Source organism: Zychaea mexicana (assembly GCF_025766255.1).
Source record: "Zychaea mexicana strain RSA 1403 chromosome Unknown BDB00scaffold_25, whole genome shotgun sequence".
In the NCBI taxonomy this organism is placed as follows: Eukaryota; Fungi; Mucoromycota; class Mucoromycetes; order Mucorales; family Lichtheimiaceae; genus Zychaea; species Zychaea mexicana.
Window position 1 is genome coordinate 444,884 of NW_026516688.1, and position 16,949 is coordinate 461,832.

Consider the following 16,949-nt stretch of genomic DNA (forward strand, 5'->3'; position numbering starts at 1 on the left):
AGTGCATTGATCCAGCGGCCTGCAATTGGACGAGAGGCTTGACTATAAGAGAGAGGGGGAGAGGGGAGGAAATCAGTATCACTTTCGTGTTCGGAATCGGATGTGTATAGAGGGTCACGCAGCATAGCTGGTAGGGAGTTAATATATAAAGAGTACAAGTGGGGGGAGAGGATGGAGCCTTGTAGGACACCAGTTCGAGGAGAAAAACGGCGAGAAACAGAGCCAGCAATGAGGACTTCAATGTATACGTCATCAAATAGACTTTGCAACAATCCAAGGAGAGCAGGGGGAGCATCACATTCGAGAGCGCGCCAAACAATAGCACGATCGACTGTGTCATAGGCAGATTTGATATCCAAAAAGGCAATAACCGGATCTTGGCCAGTAGCACGGCGATGGCGGACAGCAAGTTCATGCAAACAGAGGGCTTGATCCAGGGCACTGCGCTGGGGACGGAAACCACCTTGGGCCAGATCCAAGGGAGGGGAAGCTGTATGGAGGGAGGGGGTAAGACAAATTTCCATGACCTTTCGCAAGACCGAAGTCAAGCTAATTGGTCGATAGTTCGCAGGGTCAGTGGTATCACCTTTCTTGTGCAACGGGATTACCTGAGCAACTCGCCATGCCACCGGTGTGTGAGACCAGCGCCAGCAGAGTTGGTAGAGCTGTGTGAGGATGGGGGAAAGCAAAGAAACAATGGGTGACAGCATTTCTGCTCGTAAATGGTCAAGACCAGGGGCTTTTCTTCTAGCTACTGAGGTTAGTGCACTTTCTACGGATTGGACGGTGAATGGACAATCGTCATCTATGTCATGTGGACCAGAGGGACGAGGTGGTGATCCAGCACGCAGGTTTGGGAGGAATTGGCCAGCATACACCGTCTCTAAATGACGAGCCATTTTATTAGCAGCCACTTCGGGTCCTGCTGGATCTGTGAATGTGGGGCTTTTTGTGCGGTGGTGGCGAATCCGTTTGATCGTTGCGGTAGTACGAGAAAAATCATCTGTTGCAAGACGGTGGCAAAAATCCTTCCACGTCTGATACTTACGTTGCCGTACGAGGGATTTGAACTTTTCTACGGCTGTCTGGTGTTTTTCATACCATGCTGCTCGTGTGAGGCCGTCGCTGCGTGTCCATTGGCGATAACAATGCTCTCGATCCTGAAATGCTGATTCTAACTCATCATTCCAAAACCACTTGTTACCTATTTTGCTTTTGGTTTGCACCTCTACAGATTGATTTAGTGAGGAGTGGATTGCTGATGTCAAATCTGCTGCTAGTTGATCCAAATCCGGTTGGATAGTATCATTATCCAAAGCAAGCTGGATGGACTGTCGGACATGTTCAAGGTTAGCACTGCATTTGGAGAGATACTTTTCTAGGTATTTGGAATCAGTAAGACGGCTGAGCTTCCATAGCTGTCTTGGATGATTTGGTGGCGGAATAATAGGAACGGTGGATGGGAGGCGGAAAGATAGGGTAACAGGCTTGTGATCAGAGTTGAGGTCAATGTCAGTGTCTACATATATAGTTGCATCATCCAAAGGGCTATCTGCTAAAAAAAAATCGACGATACTTCTGCGGGATTGAGCTGCATCTCGTGAAATATAAGTATACTGTCCATAAGATAAAGAGCTATTGAGGCATTCAAGGCCGTGTTCAATTACAAAGTTATTTAGAGCGTATCCTCGGTTAGTAGATGTGTGATCACCAAATAACTCATGACGAGCATTGAGATCACCACAAATGATGGTGTTTTGTGAGGTGTTAGTAGTGAGTGGGAGATCGTTTAGGATATCGATGGCAGCAGAGTCACTTAAAGTGCCATGGCCATCGGGAGGGAGGTAGAGACAGTGGATGAGGGTATTTGCGACTTGACAAGATAATATATAAGGGGAAGAGTTGGGGAGGACGGTGATAGGGTACGGGCAATCGGGATGAACTAAAAGAGACACGCCCATCGACCCGCGATAGGAGTTATCTACTTTCTTACCATATATATGATACTGCGTCCAGTCTGTTGGGTACCTGCTTGGTGACAAAAGCCAGGTTTCGGTTAAAAAGATGAGGGTGGATGTTGAGAGTAAGGAGGTGGCGGTATTAATGAGTTGTTTTTCGAGCCCATTGGCATTCCATAATGTAATCGTAATATTATTGTCTATATTGTTAATATTACTCATGATTATTATTATTGGGGGGTGGTGTTGGATTCGGAGGTTGTTGATGCATCATCCATATCCTCATCATCTTTTTGTTGAGAGGAGGGAGATTGTGGTTGCAGCAATGCTGCTGCATTGTTGGTGGCGGGAGAGGTGGTGGCATCATCGTCTGTTTTTGGAGATGCTAAGCACTCCTCAACATCTTTTTCGGTGATCCATTACTGTTGACAGAAGCTACGGGCGATGGCTACTTTAATGTGGCGGGTTTTAACAAAGTTAATAGCACGAAGACATGTGTTACGGAAAATGATGGCAGCTTGGTTAGTACGCTCTTCATTCGTTTTCTCTGCAAATGCAGGATCACGCACGACAGAAGGGCTCTTGGGATCAAAGTCGTCAAATGGTTCTACTCCTCTACGGCTGAGGGCAGCAACAAATTCAGCCTCATAGTCATTGTGAATCAGGATACCTGCTACACCACGGTCTGGAAAGTGAATATCCAACACGCGCGAGTTGTCTATTTTCAGCTGGCGCAAGGTATTACGCAGCTGTTTAATCGTCATACGGTGCTTCTGGTGAAGGTAGAGAAATTTAAATCCACTTTCAGACATGGGGGCGAGGCGACGAGCTGCAGCGCGCACTTGGCGAGTGGAAGGCTTTTTAGGGCCAACCTTTCGTGCTGCCATTTGTGCGTAGGATACCGTGGTGGTGGTAGATGGTGGAGGTGGCGATGATCGTTGTTGTTGTTGGGGGTTCGAGGGTGTGGTGGAAGCAGGCTTATCACTAGGTGCTGCGGGTGGTGAAGTAGTGGCGTATTTGGATGCTGATGATCCACTAGCTACGGCTGTTTTTTGACCGCGCAAAAGTGCAAGCTCTTGCTCCAGTGCCGCATTCTGTAGCTGCAACTTTTTGTTAGTATCGGTCAGTTGTGATACCTGTTCACGGAGGGCAGCAATTTCCGCAAACTGCTCGTCATGCTTGTCAAGGCGCTTATGGATGGCCTGCAAATATTCAGGCAACTGAGGGAAGTCATGGATAAAAGTGTCCATGCCTTCTGTTACCTGTTCGGGTATATCCTCTGCCCATTCTTGCTGCTGCTGTTGGGGTTCCTGTGCCATCTGTTGCTTAGCATCAGCAATGGCGGCTACAAAGGGGAGATGACCGAAATGGCCATTGCAATTATTGCAGTGTAACATTGGGGCAGGGGGCTCATACAAGGCGTTAGTATCCTGTGCAAGCACGATGTTACCTAGAGTCTTGCAGGTGGGACAGGCAATATTGGCCTAGGTGCTAGTGAAATCAGCTCCGAACTGTACACTAAAATTAGTAGCGAGCTGTTCTTTTTGCAAAAGGCCTTTTTGGTTGACTATGGTTTTTTCTTTTTCTTCAGCTGTATTGCCTGCTGAATAGGGCTTTGGTTTCGTTGTTTGGCGTATTTTTCTGACTGGCAGGTCTGCGCCCATGTCGAAGGGTGAATTTGGTGGTGAGGGGCGTGAGGTGTTGAGGCGGTTCTTTTTGACTGAGGGGATTCGAGATAGGCGAGATGGAATGAGCGATTGACGAATGCGCTTTTTACTCGCAGATGAAGGTAGTAGCGTGTCGAGCTTGAGCTGGGGAGTATGACGCTGTATTGCTTTTGGCTGTACGGTGCGTGTAGCTGGAGCTATCGTTGCTAGAAGTTTTGGGGAATTTGTTGGTGAAAGTGGTGGTTTTTGGGTGGTTTTGGTGTTGTTTTCGCTCAATTTGGTAATTTTTCAAAAAAGTGAGGAATAGGGGAAAGAGAGCATGCCGTGATAGTATAGTTGAAAGTGTTTTATTAAAGGGCAATAGTGAGCCGCATCAAGAACTTGACATATGCTCGCCCAAACGAAAGAACAATGGATGGTGTCACAGCTAGCTGCATAAAAACCTCTGGGTGCACGGACGAGAGGGAAAAAGGTTAAGGGGGTATTGGAAGGGGGGAGACAAGTGAGCGGTGTCACGGAAGAGTGGTAGAAAATTCGTTGGGAGGGGGGATAAAATATAATCTTTTTTTTTTTTTTTGTATTTTTTCTTTTTTTTTTTTTGTTATTTTCTGCTTTTTCGGTTTTTTTGCTTTGTTTTTTTTTTTTGTTGATATAAATAATAGTATATACAAATAAATGGAGCTTACCTACTCGCCAAGAGGGACCAAAGGATCAAGCACTTCGGGAATGTTGGTGGAGGTGGTTACGGAATCAAGATGGAGATCGGTGAAATCGGCGGAATCGGTGACAATGTTGGAGGCGGAATCGGATGGCGGTGATGGTGGTGGAAGGCGGTTGTCGAGCCATTTCAAAAATTGTTGGCCGAGTTCTGGGTCGTCTGCTGCTGCTGTGAAATCCTCTTCAGGATGGCAGAGGATGTCAATATCCAACATCAACTTGGCAAGGGCAGGCCAGTGAGTGGACCAGAAGGTGAGAGCAGGGTGTGGTGGTGCGTCGTGTTTTTGAGCGCGGGGTTGGCGGCGAGGAAGACGGTTGAGGAGGTAGTCGATGACGTTTGGCTCTACTTGTGGATCGAGATCAAGACGTGTTGCAGCGTCCAAGCAATAGATGAGGTGGTGGCGGCTGGTGCGGTTGTCGAAACAATTGAAGCATTGCTGAGGTTTTCCAGGCAGCCAACCCATCCGCCAGCGGATGAGTCGACTCCTTTCCCTTGAAGTCATGGGAAGCCACAAGATAGGATCAACACCAAGATCCAAACGACAAGCAGAGATGAGGATACCACCGTGGTGGGCATTGCGGCGGCGAGACAAGTGTTCCAAGCGCATATCCCGTACTGTGGATTTATAGGCACCAGCAGGTAAGGAATCTCTGGGCTCGGGAAGAGCGAGCCAAAGCTTGTTTTGCTTGAGTTTGGGGAGCAGGTGGAAGCGTTTGTTGGTGACGGCAGGTGCAAGAATCGGCAAGAGCGCGTCATCAGGCAAGAACTGCAAACGCAGGAGGAACTTGGTGCCAAGGATGGTGATCCGTTCGCCCATAGTCGGAAGATCGGCCATGTGGCGAAATACGATTGTTGATGCTTTGCTGTGGCCGCCAAAGAGCATGCGCAGGCAGGTGTCTTGTGCGCGGTTGAGCTGATCGACTTCGCGTTTCAAGAAACGGGTAATCGCAAGACCATATTCAAACTTGGGGCATATAAATGTCTTGTATAAGCGGACGGTGAGGTGGCGAGGAAAACCTGCAGGACTGCAACCGAGTTGGTGTAAGACACGCATGGCGGTGAGTGTGCTGCTGGTGTTGCGTTGGATTAGCATGCCAGCATCAATTGCACCATAGACATTAAAAGGTATGCCTAGGTAAACAAAGGATGCGGCGTTGACGATCGGGTAGTTGTAGAGGTGATAAGTGGCAGGTGTTGATGACGAGTTGATGATGATGCATTTGGCTGGGTTCCATCGATATCTGTGTTGCAAGGAATGTCGTTCTGCGCGTACAAGAAGTCGAGGCATAGTATCGGGAGTAGCAATGATGGCAACGTCGTCGGCGTAAAGAAGTGCATTGATCCAGCGGCCTGCAATTGGACGAGAGGCTTGACTATAAGAGAGAGGGGGAGAGGGGAGGAAATCAGTATCACTTTCGTGTTCGGAATCGGATGTGTATAGAGGGTCACGCAGCATAGCTGGTAGGGAGTTAATATATAAAGAGTACAAGTGGGGGGAGAGGATGGAGCCTTGTAGGACACCAGTTCGAGGAGAAAAACGGCGAGAAACAGAGCCAGCAATGAGGACTTCAATGTATACGTCATCAAATAGACTTTGCAACAATCCAAGGAGAGCAGGGGGAGCATCACATTCGAGAGCGCGCCAAACAATAGCACGATCGACTGTGTCATAGGCAGATTTGATATCCAAAAAGGCAATAACCGGATCTTGGCCAGTGGCACGGCGATGGCGGACAGCAAGTTCATGCAGGCAGAGGGCTTGATCCAGGGCACTGCGCTGGGGACGAAAACCACCTTGAGCCAAATCCAACGGAGGGGAAGCAGTGTGTAGGGAGGGTGTGAGGCAGATTTCCATGACCTTTCGCAAGACTGAAGTCAAGCTAATGGGTCGATAGTTCGCAGGGTCAGTGGTATCACCTTTCTTGTGCAACGGGATTACCTGAGCAACTCGCCATGCCACCGGTGTGTGAGACCAGCGCCAGCAGAGTTGGTAGAGCTGTGTGAGGATGGGGGAAAGCAAAGAAACAATGGGTGACAGCATTTCTGCTCGTAAATGGTCAAGACCAGGGGCTTTTCTTCTAGCTACTGAGGTTAGTGCACTTTCTACGGATTGGACGGTGAATGGACAATCATCATCTATATCATGGGGGCCAGGGGGACGAGGTGGTGATCCAGCACGCACGTTCGGGAGAAATTGACCAGCATACACCGTTTCTAAATGACGTGCCATTTTAGTGGCAGCCACTTCAGGTCCTGCTGGATCAGTGAAAGTGGGACTTTTGGTGCGGTGGTGGCGGATCCGTTTGATGGTTGCGGTGGTGCGGGAAAAATCATCGGTGGCAAGACGGTGGCAGAAATCCTTCCACGTCTGATACTTACGTTGCCGTACGAGGGATTTGAACTTTTCTACGGCTGCTTGGTGTTTTTCATACCATGCTGCTCGTGTGAGGCCGTTGCTGCGTGTCCATTGGCGATAACAATGCTCTCGATCCTGAAAAGCTGATTCTAACTCATCATTCCAAAACCATTTGTTACCTATTTTGCTTTTGGTTTGCACCTCCACAGATTGATTTAGTGAGGAGTGGATTGCTGATGTCAAATCTACTGCTAGTTGATCCAAATCCGGTTGGATAGTATCATTATCCAAAGCAAGCTGGATGGACTGTCGGACATGTTCAAGGTTAGCACTGCATTTGGCTAGATACTTTTCCAGGTATTTTGAATCAGCAAGACGGCTGAGCTTCCATAGCTGTCTTGGATGATTAGGTGGCGGAATAATAGGAACTGTGGATGGGAGGCGGAAAGATAGGGTAACAGGCTTGTGATCAGAGTTGAGGTCAATGTCGGTGTCTACATACATAGTTGCATCATCCAAAGGGCTATCTGCTAAAAAAAGATCGACGATACTTCTGCGGGATTGAGCTGCATCTCGTGAAATATAAGTATACTGTCCATACGATAAAGAGCTATTGAGGCATTCAAGGCCGTGTTCAATTACAAAGTTATTTAGAGCGTATCCTCGGTTAGTAGATGTGTGATCACCAAATAACTCATGACGAGCATTGAGATCACCACAAATGATGGTGTTTTGTGAGGTGTTAGTAGTGAGTGGGAGATCGTTTAGGATATCGATGGCAGCAGAGTCACTTAAAGTGCCATGGCCATCGGGAGGGAGGTAGAGACAGTGGATGAGGGTATTTGCGACTTGACAAGATAATATATAAGGGGAAGAGTTGGGGAGGACGGTGATAGGGTACGGGCAATCGGGATGAACTAAAAGAGACACGCCCATCGACCCGCGATAGGAGTTATCTACTTTCTTACCATATATATGATACTGCGTCCAGTCTGTGGGGTACCTGCTTGGTGACAAAAGCCAGGTTTCGGTTAAAAAGATGAGGGTGGATGTTGAGAGTAAGGAGGTGGCGGTATTAATGAGTTGTTTTTCGAGCCCATTGGCATTCCATAATGTAATCGTAATATTATTGTCTATATTGTTAATATTACTCATGATTATTATTATTGGGGGGTGGTGTTGGATTCGGAGGTTGTTGATGCATCATCCATATCCTCATCATCTTTTTGTTGAGAGGAGGGAGATTGTGGTTGCAGCAATGCTGCTGCATTGTTGGTGGCGGGAGAGGTGGTGGCATCATCGTCTGTTTTTGGAGATGCTAAGCACTCCTCAACATCTTTTTCGGTGATCCATTGCTGTTGACAGAAGCTACGGGCGATGGCTACTTTAATGGGGCGCGTTTTAACAAAGTTAATAGCACGAAGACATGTGTTACGGAAAATGATGGCAGCTTGGTTAGTACGCTCTTCATTCGTTTTCTCTGCAAATGCAGGATCACGCACAACAGAAGGGCTCTTGGGATCAAAGTCGTCAAATGGTTCTACTCCTCTACGGCTGAGGGCAGCAACAAATTCAGCCTCATAGTCATTGTGAATCAGGATACCTGCTACACCACGGTCTGGAAAGTGAATATCCAACACGTGCGAGTTGTCTATTTTCAGCTGGCGCAAGGTATTACGCAGCTGTTTAATCGTCATACGGTGCTTCTGGTGAAGGTAGAGAAATTTAAATCCACTTTCAGACGTGGGGGCGAGGCGACGAGCTGCAGCGCGCACTTGGCGAGTGGAAGGCTTTTTAGGGCCAACCTTTCGTGCTCCATTTGTGCGTAGGATACCGTGGTGGTGGTAGTTGTTGGAGGTGGCGATGATCGTTGTTGTTGTTGGGGGTTCGAGGGTGTGGTGGAAGCAGGCTTATCACTAGGTGCTGCGGGTGATGAAGTAGTGGCGTATTTGGATGCTGATGATCCACTAGCTACGGCTGTTTTTTGACCGCGCAAAAGTGCAAGCTCTTGCTCCAGTGCCGCATTCTGTAGCTGCAACTTTTTGTTAGTATCGGTCAGTTGTGATACCTGTTCACGGAGGGCAGCAATTTCCGCAAACTGCTCGTCATGCTTGTCAAGGCGCTTATGGATGGCCTGCAAATATTCTGGCAACTGGGGGAAGTCATGGATGAAGGTGTCCATGCCTTCTGTTACCTGTTCGGGCATATCCTCTGCCCATTCTTGCTGCTGCTGTTGGGGTTCCTGTGCCATCTGTTGCTTAGCATCAGCAATGGCGGCTACAAAGGGGAGATGACCGAAATGGCCATTGCAATTATTGCAGTGTAACATTGGGGCAGGGGGCTCATACAAGGCGTTAGTATCCTGTGCAAGCACGATGTTACCTAGAGTCTTGCAGGTGGGACAGGCAATATTGGCCTGGGTGCTAGTGAAATCAGCTCCGAACTGTACACTAAAATTAGTAGCAAGCTGTTCTTTTTGCAAAAGGCCTTTTTGGTTGACCATGGTTTTTTCTTTTTCTTCAGCTGTATTGCCTGCTGAATAGGGCTTTGGTTTCGTTGTTTGGTGTACTTTTCTGACTGGCAGGTCTGCGCCCATGTCGGAGGGTGAATTTGGTGGTGAGGGGCGTGAGGTGTTGAGGCGGTTCTTTTTGACTGAGGGGATTCGAGATGGGCGAGATGGAATGAGCGATTGACGAATGCGCTTTTTACTCGCAGATGAAGGTAGTAGCGTATCGAGCTTGAGCTGGGGAGTATGACGCTGTATTGCTTTTGGCTGTACGGTGCGTGTAGCTGGAGCTATCGTTGCTAGAAGTTTTGGGGAATTTGTTGGTGAAAGTGGTGGTTTTTGGGTGGTTTTGGTGTTGTTTTCGCTCAATTTGGTAATTTTTCAAAAAAGTGAGGAATAGGGGAAAGAGAGCATGCCGTGATAGTATAGTTGAAAGTGTTTTATTAAAGGGCAATAGTGAGCCGCGTCAAGAACTTGACATATGCTCGCCCAAACGAAAGAACAATGGATGGTGTCACAGCTAGCTGCATAAAAACCTCTGGGTGCACGGACGAGAGGGAAAAAGGTTAAGGGGGTATTGGAAGGGGGGAGACAAGTGAGCGGTGTCACGGAAGAGTGGTAGAAAATTCGTTGGGAGGGGGGATAAAATATAATCTTTTTTTTTTTTTTTGTATTTTTTCTTTTTTTTTTTTTTGTTATTTTCTGCTTTTTCGGTTTTTTTGCTTTGTTTTTTTTTTTTGTTGATATAAATAATAGTATATACAAATAAATGGAGCTTACCTACTCGCCAAGAGGGACCAAAGGATCAAGCACTTCGGGAATGTTGGTGGAGGTGGTTACGGAATCAAGATGGAGATCGGTGAAATCGGCGGAATCGGTGACAATGTTGGAGGCGGAATCGGATGGCGGTGATGGTGGTGGAAGGCGGTTGTCGAGCCATTTCAAAAATTGTTGGCCGAGTTCTGGGTCGTCTGCTGCTGCTGTGAAATCCTCTTCAGGATGGCAGAGGATGTCAATATCCAACATCAACTTGGCAAGGGCAGGCCAGTGAGTGGACCAGAAGGTGAGAGCAGGGTGTGGTGGTGCGTCGTGTTTTTGAGCGCGGGGTTGGCGGCGAGGAAGACGGTTGAGGAGGTAGTCGATGACGTTTGGCTCTACTTGTGGATCGAGATCAAGACGTGTTGCAGCGTCCAAGCAATAGATGAGGTGGTGGCGGCTGGTGCGGTTGTCGAAACAATTGAAGCATTGCTGAGGTTTTCCAGGCAGCCAACCCATCCGCCAGCGGATGAGTCGACTCCTTTCCCTTGAAGTCATGGGAAGCCACAAGATAGGATCAACACCAAGATCCAAACGACAAGCAGAGATGAGGATACCACCGTGGTGGGCATTGCGGCGGCGAGACAAGTGTTCCAAGCGCATATCCCGTACAGCTGATTTATAAGCGCCAGCAGGGAGAGAGTCCCGTGGTTCTGGAAGAGCGAGCCATAGCTTATTTTGTTTAAGCTTAGGAAGCAAGTGGAAACGTTTGTTGGTGGTAGCAGGTGCAAGAATCGGCAGGAGTGCGTCATCAGGCAAGAACTGCAAGCGCAGGAGAAACTTGGTACCGAGGATGGTGATCCTTTCACCCATGGTGGGGAGGTCGGCCATGTGGCGGAAGACAATGGTTGAGGCTTTGCTGTGGCCACCAAAGAGCATTCGTAGGCAGTTGTCTTGTGCGCGGTTCAGTTGGTCGACTTCGCGTTTGAGGAAGCGGGTGATCGCGAGACCGTATTCGAACTTTGGGCGTATGAATGTTTTGTATAAGCGGACGGCGAGGTGGCGAGGAAAACCTGCAGGACTGCAACCGAGTTGGTGTAAGACACGCATGGCGGTGAGTGTGCTGCTGGTGTTGCGTTGGATTAGCATGCCAGCATCAATTGCACCATGGACATTAAAAGGTATGCCTAGGTAAACAAAGGATGCGGCGTTGACGATCGGGTGGTTGTAGAGGTGATAAGTGGCGGGTGTTGATGACGAGTTGATGATGATGCATTTAGCTGGGTTCCATCGATATCCGTGTTGCAAGGAATGTCGTTCTGCGCGTGCAAGAAGTCGAGGCATGGTATCGGGAGTAGCAATGATGGCAACGTCGTCGGCGTAAAGAAGTGCATTGATCCAGCGGCCCGCAATTGGACGAGAGGCTTGACTATAAGAGAGAGGGGGAGAGGGGAGGAAATCAGTATCACTTTCGTGTTCGGAATCGGATGTGTATAGAGGGTCACGCAGCATAGCTGGTAGGGAGTTAATATATAAAGAGTACAAGTGGGGGGAGAGGATGGAGCCTTGTAGGACACCAGTTCGAGGAGAAAAACGGCGAGAAACAGAGCCAGCAATGAGGACTTCAATGTATACGTCATCAAATAGACTTTGCAACAATCCAAGGAGAGCAGGGGGAGCATCACATTCGAGAGCGCGCCAAACAATAGCACGATCGACTGTGTCATAGGCAGATTTGATATCCAAAAAGGCAATAACCGGATCTTGGCCAGTGGCACGGCGATGGCGGACAGCAAGTTCATGCAGGCAGAGGGCTTGATCCAGGGCACTGCGCTGGGGACGAAAACCACCTTGAGCCAAATCCAACGGAGGGGAAGCAGTGTGTAGGGAGGGTGTGAGGCAGATTTCCATGACCTTTCGCAAGACCGAAGTCAAGCTAATGGGTCGATAGTTCGCAGGGTCAGTGGTATCACCTTTCTTGTGCAACGGGATTACCTGAGCAACTCGCCATGCCACCGGTGTGTGAGACCAGCGCCAGCAGAGTTGGTAGAGCTGTGTGAGGATGGGGGAAAGCAAAGAAACAATGGGTGACAGCATTTCTGCTCGTAAATGGTCAAGACCAGGGGCTTTTCTTCTAGCTACTGAGGTTAGTGCACTTTCTACGGATTGGACGGTGAATGGACAATCATCATCTATATCATGGGGGCCAGGGGAACGAGGTGGTGATCCAGCACGCACGTTCGGGAGAAATTGACCAGCATACACCGTTTCTAAATGACGTGCCATTTTAGTGGCAGCCACTTCAGGTCCTGCTGGATCAGTGAAAGTGGGACTTTTGGTGCGGTGGTGGCGGATCCGTTTGATGGTTGCGGTGGTGCGGGAAAAATCATCGGTGGCAAGACGGTGGCAGAAATCCTTCCACGTCTGATACTTACGTTGCCGTACGAGGGATTTGAACTTTTCTACGGCTGCTTGGTGTTTTTCATACCATGCTGCTCGTGTGAGGCCGTTGCTGCGTGTCCATTGGCGATAACAATGCTCTCGATCCTGAAAAGCTGATTCTAACTCATCATTCCAAAACCATTTGTTACCTATTTTGCTTTTGGTTTGCACCTCCACAGATTGATTTAGTGAGGAGTGGATTGCTGATGTCAAATCTACTGCTAGTTGATCCAAATCCGGTTGGATAGTATCATTATCCAAAGCAAGCTGGATGGACTGTCGGACATGTTCAAGGTTAGCACTGCATTTGGCTAGATACTTTTCCAGGTATTTTGAATCAGCAAGACGGCTGAGCTTCCATAGCTGTCTTGGATGATTTGGTGGCGGAATTAGGGGACAGAAGAGGGAAGGCGGAAAGAGAGACTGACTGGTTTATGATCCGAGTTGAGGTCAATGTCGGTGTCTACATACATAGTTGCATCATCCAAAGGGCTATCTGCTAAAAAAAGATCGACGATACTTCTGCGGGATTGAGCTGCATCTCGTGAAATATAAGTATACTGTCCATACGATAAAGAGCTATTGAGGCATTCAAGGCCGTGTTCAATTACAAAGTTATTTAGAGCGTATCCTCGGTTAGTAGATGTGTGATCACCAAATAACTCATGACGAGCATTGAGATCACCACAAATGATGGTGTTTTGTGAGGTGTTAGTAGTGAGTGGGAGATCGTTTAGGATATCGATGGCAGCAGAGTCACTTAAAGTGCCATGGCCATCGGGAGGGAGGTAGAGACAGTGGATGAGGGTATTTGCGACTTGACAAGATAATATATAAGGGGAAGAGTTGGGGAGGACGGTGATAGGGTACGGGCAATCGGGATGAACTAAAAGAGACACGCCCATCGACCCACGATAGGAGTTATCTACTTTCTTACCATATATATGATACTGCGTCCAGTCTGTGGGGTACCTGCTTGGTGACAAAAGCCAGGTTTCGGGTAAAAAGATGAGGGTGGATGTTGAGAGTAAGGAGGTGGCGGTATTAATGAGTTGTTTTTCGAGCCCATTGGCATTCCATAATGTAATCGTAATATTATTGTCTATATTGTTAATATTACTCATGATTATTATTATTGGGGGGTGGTGTTGGATTCGGAGGTTGTTGATGCATCATCCATATCCTCATCATCTTTTTGTTGAGAGGAGGGAGATTGTGGTTGCAGCAATGCTGCTGCATTGTTGGTGGCGGGAGAGGTGGTGGCATCATCGTCTGTTTTTGGAGATGCTAAGCACTCCTCAACATCTTCTTCGGTGATCCATTGCTGTTGACAGAAGCTACGGGCGATGGCTACTTTAATGTGGCGGGTTTTAACAAAGTTAATAGCACGAAGACATGTGTTACGGAAAATGATGGCAGCTTGGTTAGTACGCTCTTCATTCGTTTTCTCTGCAAATGCAGGATCACGCACAACAGAAGGGCTCTTGGGATCAAAGTCGTCAAATGGTTCTACTCCTCTACGGCTGAGGGCAGCAACAAATTCAGCCTCATAGTCATTGTGAATCAGGATACCTGCTACACCACGGTCTGGAAAGTGAATATCCAACACGCGCGAGTTGTCTATTTTCAGCTGGCGCAAGGTATTACGCAGCTGTTTAATCGTCATACGGTGCTTCTGTGAAGGTAGAGAAATTTAAATCCACTTTCAGACGTGGGGGCGAGGCGACGAGCTGCAGCGCGCACTTGGCGAGTGGAAGGCTTTTTAGGGCCAACCTTTCGTGCTACCATTTGTGCGTAGGATACCGTAGTGGTGGTAGATGTTGGAGGTGGCGATGATCGTTGTTGTTGTTGGGGGTTCGAGGGTGTGGTGGAAGCAGGCTTATCACTAGGTGCTGCGGGTGGTGAAGTAGTGGCGTATTTGGATGCTGATGATCCACTAGCTATGGCTGTTTTTTGACCGCGCAAAAGTGCAAGCTCTTGCTCCAGTGCCGCATTCTGTAGCTGCAACTTTTTGTTAGTATCGGTCAGTTGTGATACCTGTTCACGGAGGGTAGCAATTTCCGCAAACTGCTCGTCATGCTTGTCAAGGTGCTTATGGATGGCCTGCAAATATTCTGGCAACTGGGGGAAGTCATGGATGAAGGTGTCCATGCCTTCTGTTACCTGTTCGGGCATATCCTCTGCCCATTCTTGCTGCTGCTGTTGGGGTTCCTGTACCATCTGTTGCTTAGCATCAGCAATGGCGGCTACAAAGGGGAGATGACCGAAATGGCCATTGCAATTATTGCAGTGTAACATTGGGGCAGGGGGCTCATACAAGGCGTTAGTATCCTGTGCAAGCACGATGTTACCTAGAGTCTTGCAGGTGGGACAGGCAATATTGGCCTGGGTGCTAGTGAAATCAGCTGCGAACTGTACACTAAAATTAGTAGCAAGCTGTTCTTTTTGCAAAAGGCCTGTTTGGTTGAGACCATGGTTTTTTCTTTTTCTTCAGCTGTATTGCCTGCTGAATAGGGCTTTGGTTTCGTTGTTTGGCGTATTTTTCTGACTGGCAGGTCTGCGCCCATGTCGGAGGGTGAATTTGGTGGTGAGGGGCGTGAGGTGTTGAGGCGGTTCTTTTTGACTGAGGGGATTCGAGATAGGCGAGATGGAATGAGCGATTGACGAATGCGCTTTTTACTCGCAGATGAAGGTAGTAGCGTGTCGAGCTTGAGCTGGGGAGTATGACGCTGTATTGCTTTTGGCTGTACGGTGCGTGTAGCTGGAGCTATCGTTGCTAGAAGTTTTGGGGAATTTGTTGGTGAAAGTGGTGGTTTTTGGGTGGTTTTGGTGTTGTTTTCGCTCAATTTGGTAATTTTTCAAAAAAGTGAGGAATAGGGGAAAGAGAGCATGCCGTGATAGTATAGTGGCAGTACATTGCGTTGTGGCCGCACTGACCCTGGTTCGATTCCAGGTCACGGCAGTCTGTAAACATATAAGTAAAGAACTTTTTTAGTAAAAAAGAGTGTTGAGTTGCTTTTTGGTGGTGTCAAATCCTTTTGGCAGAGCTACCATGCATCCCCTTATTTCTTCCTGGTTGAGTTTGAAAAAAAGTAGAGGTTGGTTGCTGAGCGGGAGAAAAGAGGATTTGAGGGGGGCATTTATACTGGGAGAAGGGAGGGTTATCGTACATTATAAGAACCAATCCAGTTTTCTGTGATCATATGTACCATCGGGGCCCCAAATTAATATAGAAGAACATTGACTCGTGATCTATCAGGTAGTGTTAATTTTGTGGCTTAGTGTCCAGTAGAAGGCGAGAACAAAACATTTGAAGTTTGGTACATCAAGATCAGTTTCATATTTGCTTTTTCTTAAAATATAAAAAGTTTTTCAAAAATTTTGATTTTTATATTTAGCTATGCATATATGAGTTCGTGCTTTTTATTTAATAAAATTAATAATAATAACTAATAAGTGAGAGTAAAAACAGGAGAAAAAGAAGAAGAAGTAAAATAAGGATTATAGTAAATATTATATGCATATTATAAAGTATATATAGGATTTTTCATCTCATAGCAGACATTTGAGCTTTTAATTTGGCAGAAGGGATTTAATCTTAGGCAGAGTGGACATATATATTACGCATCCCCTTTTTTCACCCCGGTTGAGCTTGAAAAAATTGGAGGGTAAGTGGCTGAGGCAGGAGGAAAGAGTGGGGTTCAATAGCAGCAGCAGGGAGGGAAAGAAGCAACAACTAAAGATTTTTTTTTCTCATCAACAACCACTATGGCAAATCAACAGCTGCGAACACACTTGTATATGACTTTTTACTGTCCCCATGATGAATAGAAGAGAAAAAGAAAACAAAGCGGCACAATCCACGGATTTAACAAAAAAGGGAATCATGGTAATTGTATTTTTTTTAAAAAGAAGCATGTGCTCATTTATAAGGTATAGACCGCCGTTACTGTAAAAAAAACGATAGTCTTTCAAAGCTGCGTAAGTGATCAAGGGAAGGAAAAGGTTGTCGGTTGTGCTTGGGGTATAGCTTTGGTAGATACTTGCTCATTCAGAATTACTGATTCTTTCTCTTTTTTTTTCTATATATACTTAGGTTGCTCTCATTTCGCTCCGAACAGAGAACACTATACCCTAATGTAGTAATGGAAAATACATTTTCCGTTCTCCTTCCAAAAGAGGGCTTCTCGGAGGCCTCCAATTTTGGTAGTGGCTTCTCCGATGGAAAGGCCTCCGTGGTGGCTCGCTTGGATCGATATAAAAGGAAACTATCACTTTCATGAATAATAAAAGTATTGAAAGAAAAATACACCCTCTATTTTTTATCTATTTTACTGCTTTTATCATAAAAATGAACAATATTCCACCATCAGCCATTATTCGCCGCCCAACGCACAATCATCTTGAAGAAAAAAAACGTCGTCGAGTAGCATTTATCAAGCTCTTGACGCAACTTGTAGCACCTGCCATAGGAATGCTTCCTTCGGTCAATGCGAACATCGTCGCAGCTTACGCTGGTTCGCTGCATCATTTTCGAGCAGCCAAG

The 16,949-nt window shown here is 47.2% G+C and overlaps 1 non-coding gene across 1 annotated transcript; it reads left to right on the forward strand.

Annotated features, from left to right (window-relative positions):
• The first annotated feature begins 15,294 nt into the window (after nucleotides 1-15,294).
• On the forward strand, nucleotides 15,295-15,365 carry BDB00DRAFT_t42. The gene has a single exon. It is a non-coding gene; the product is annotated as a tRNA-His (tRNA).
• Nucleotides 15,366-16,949: the final 1,584 nt, after the last annotated feature.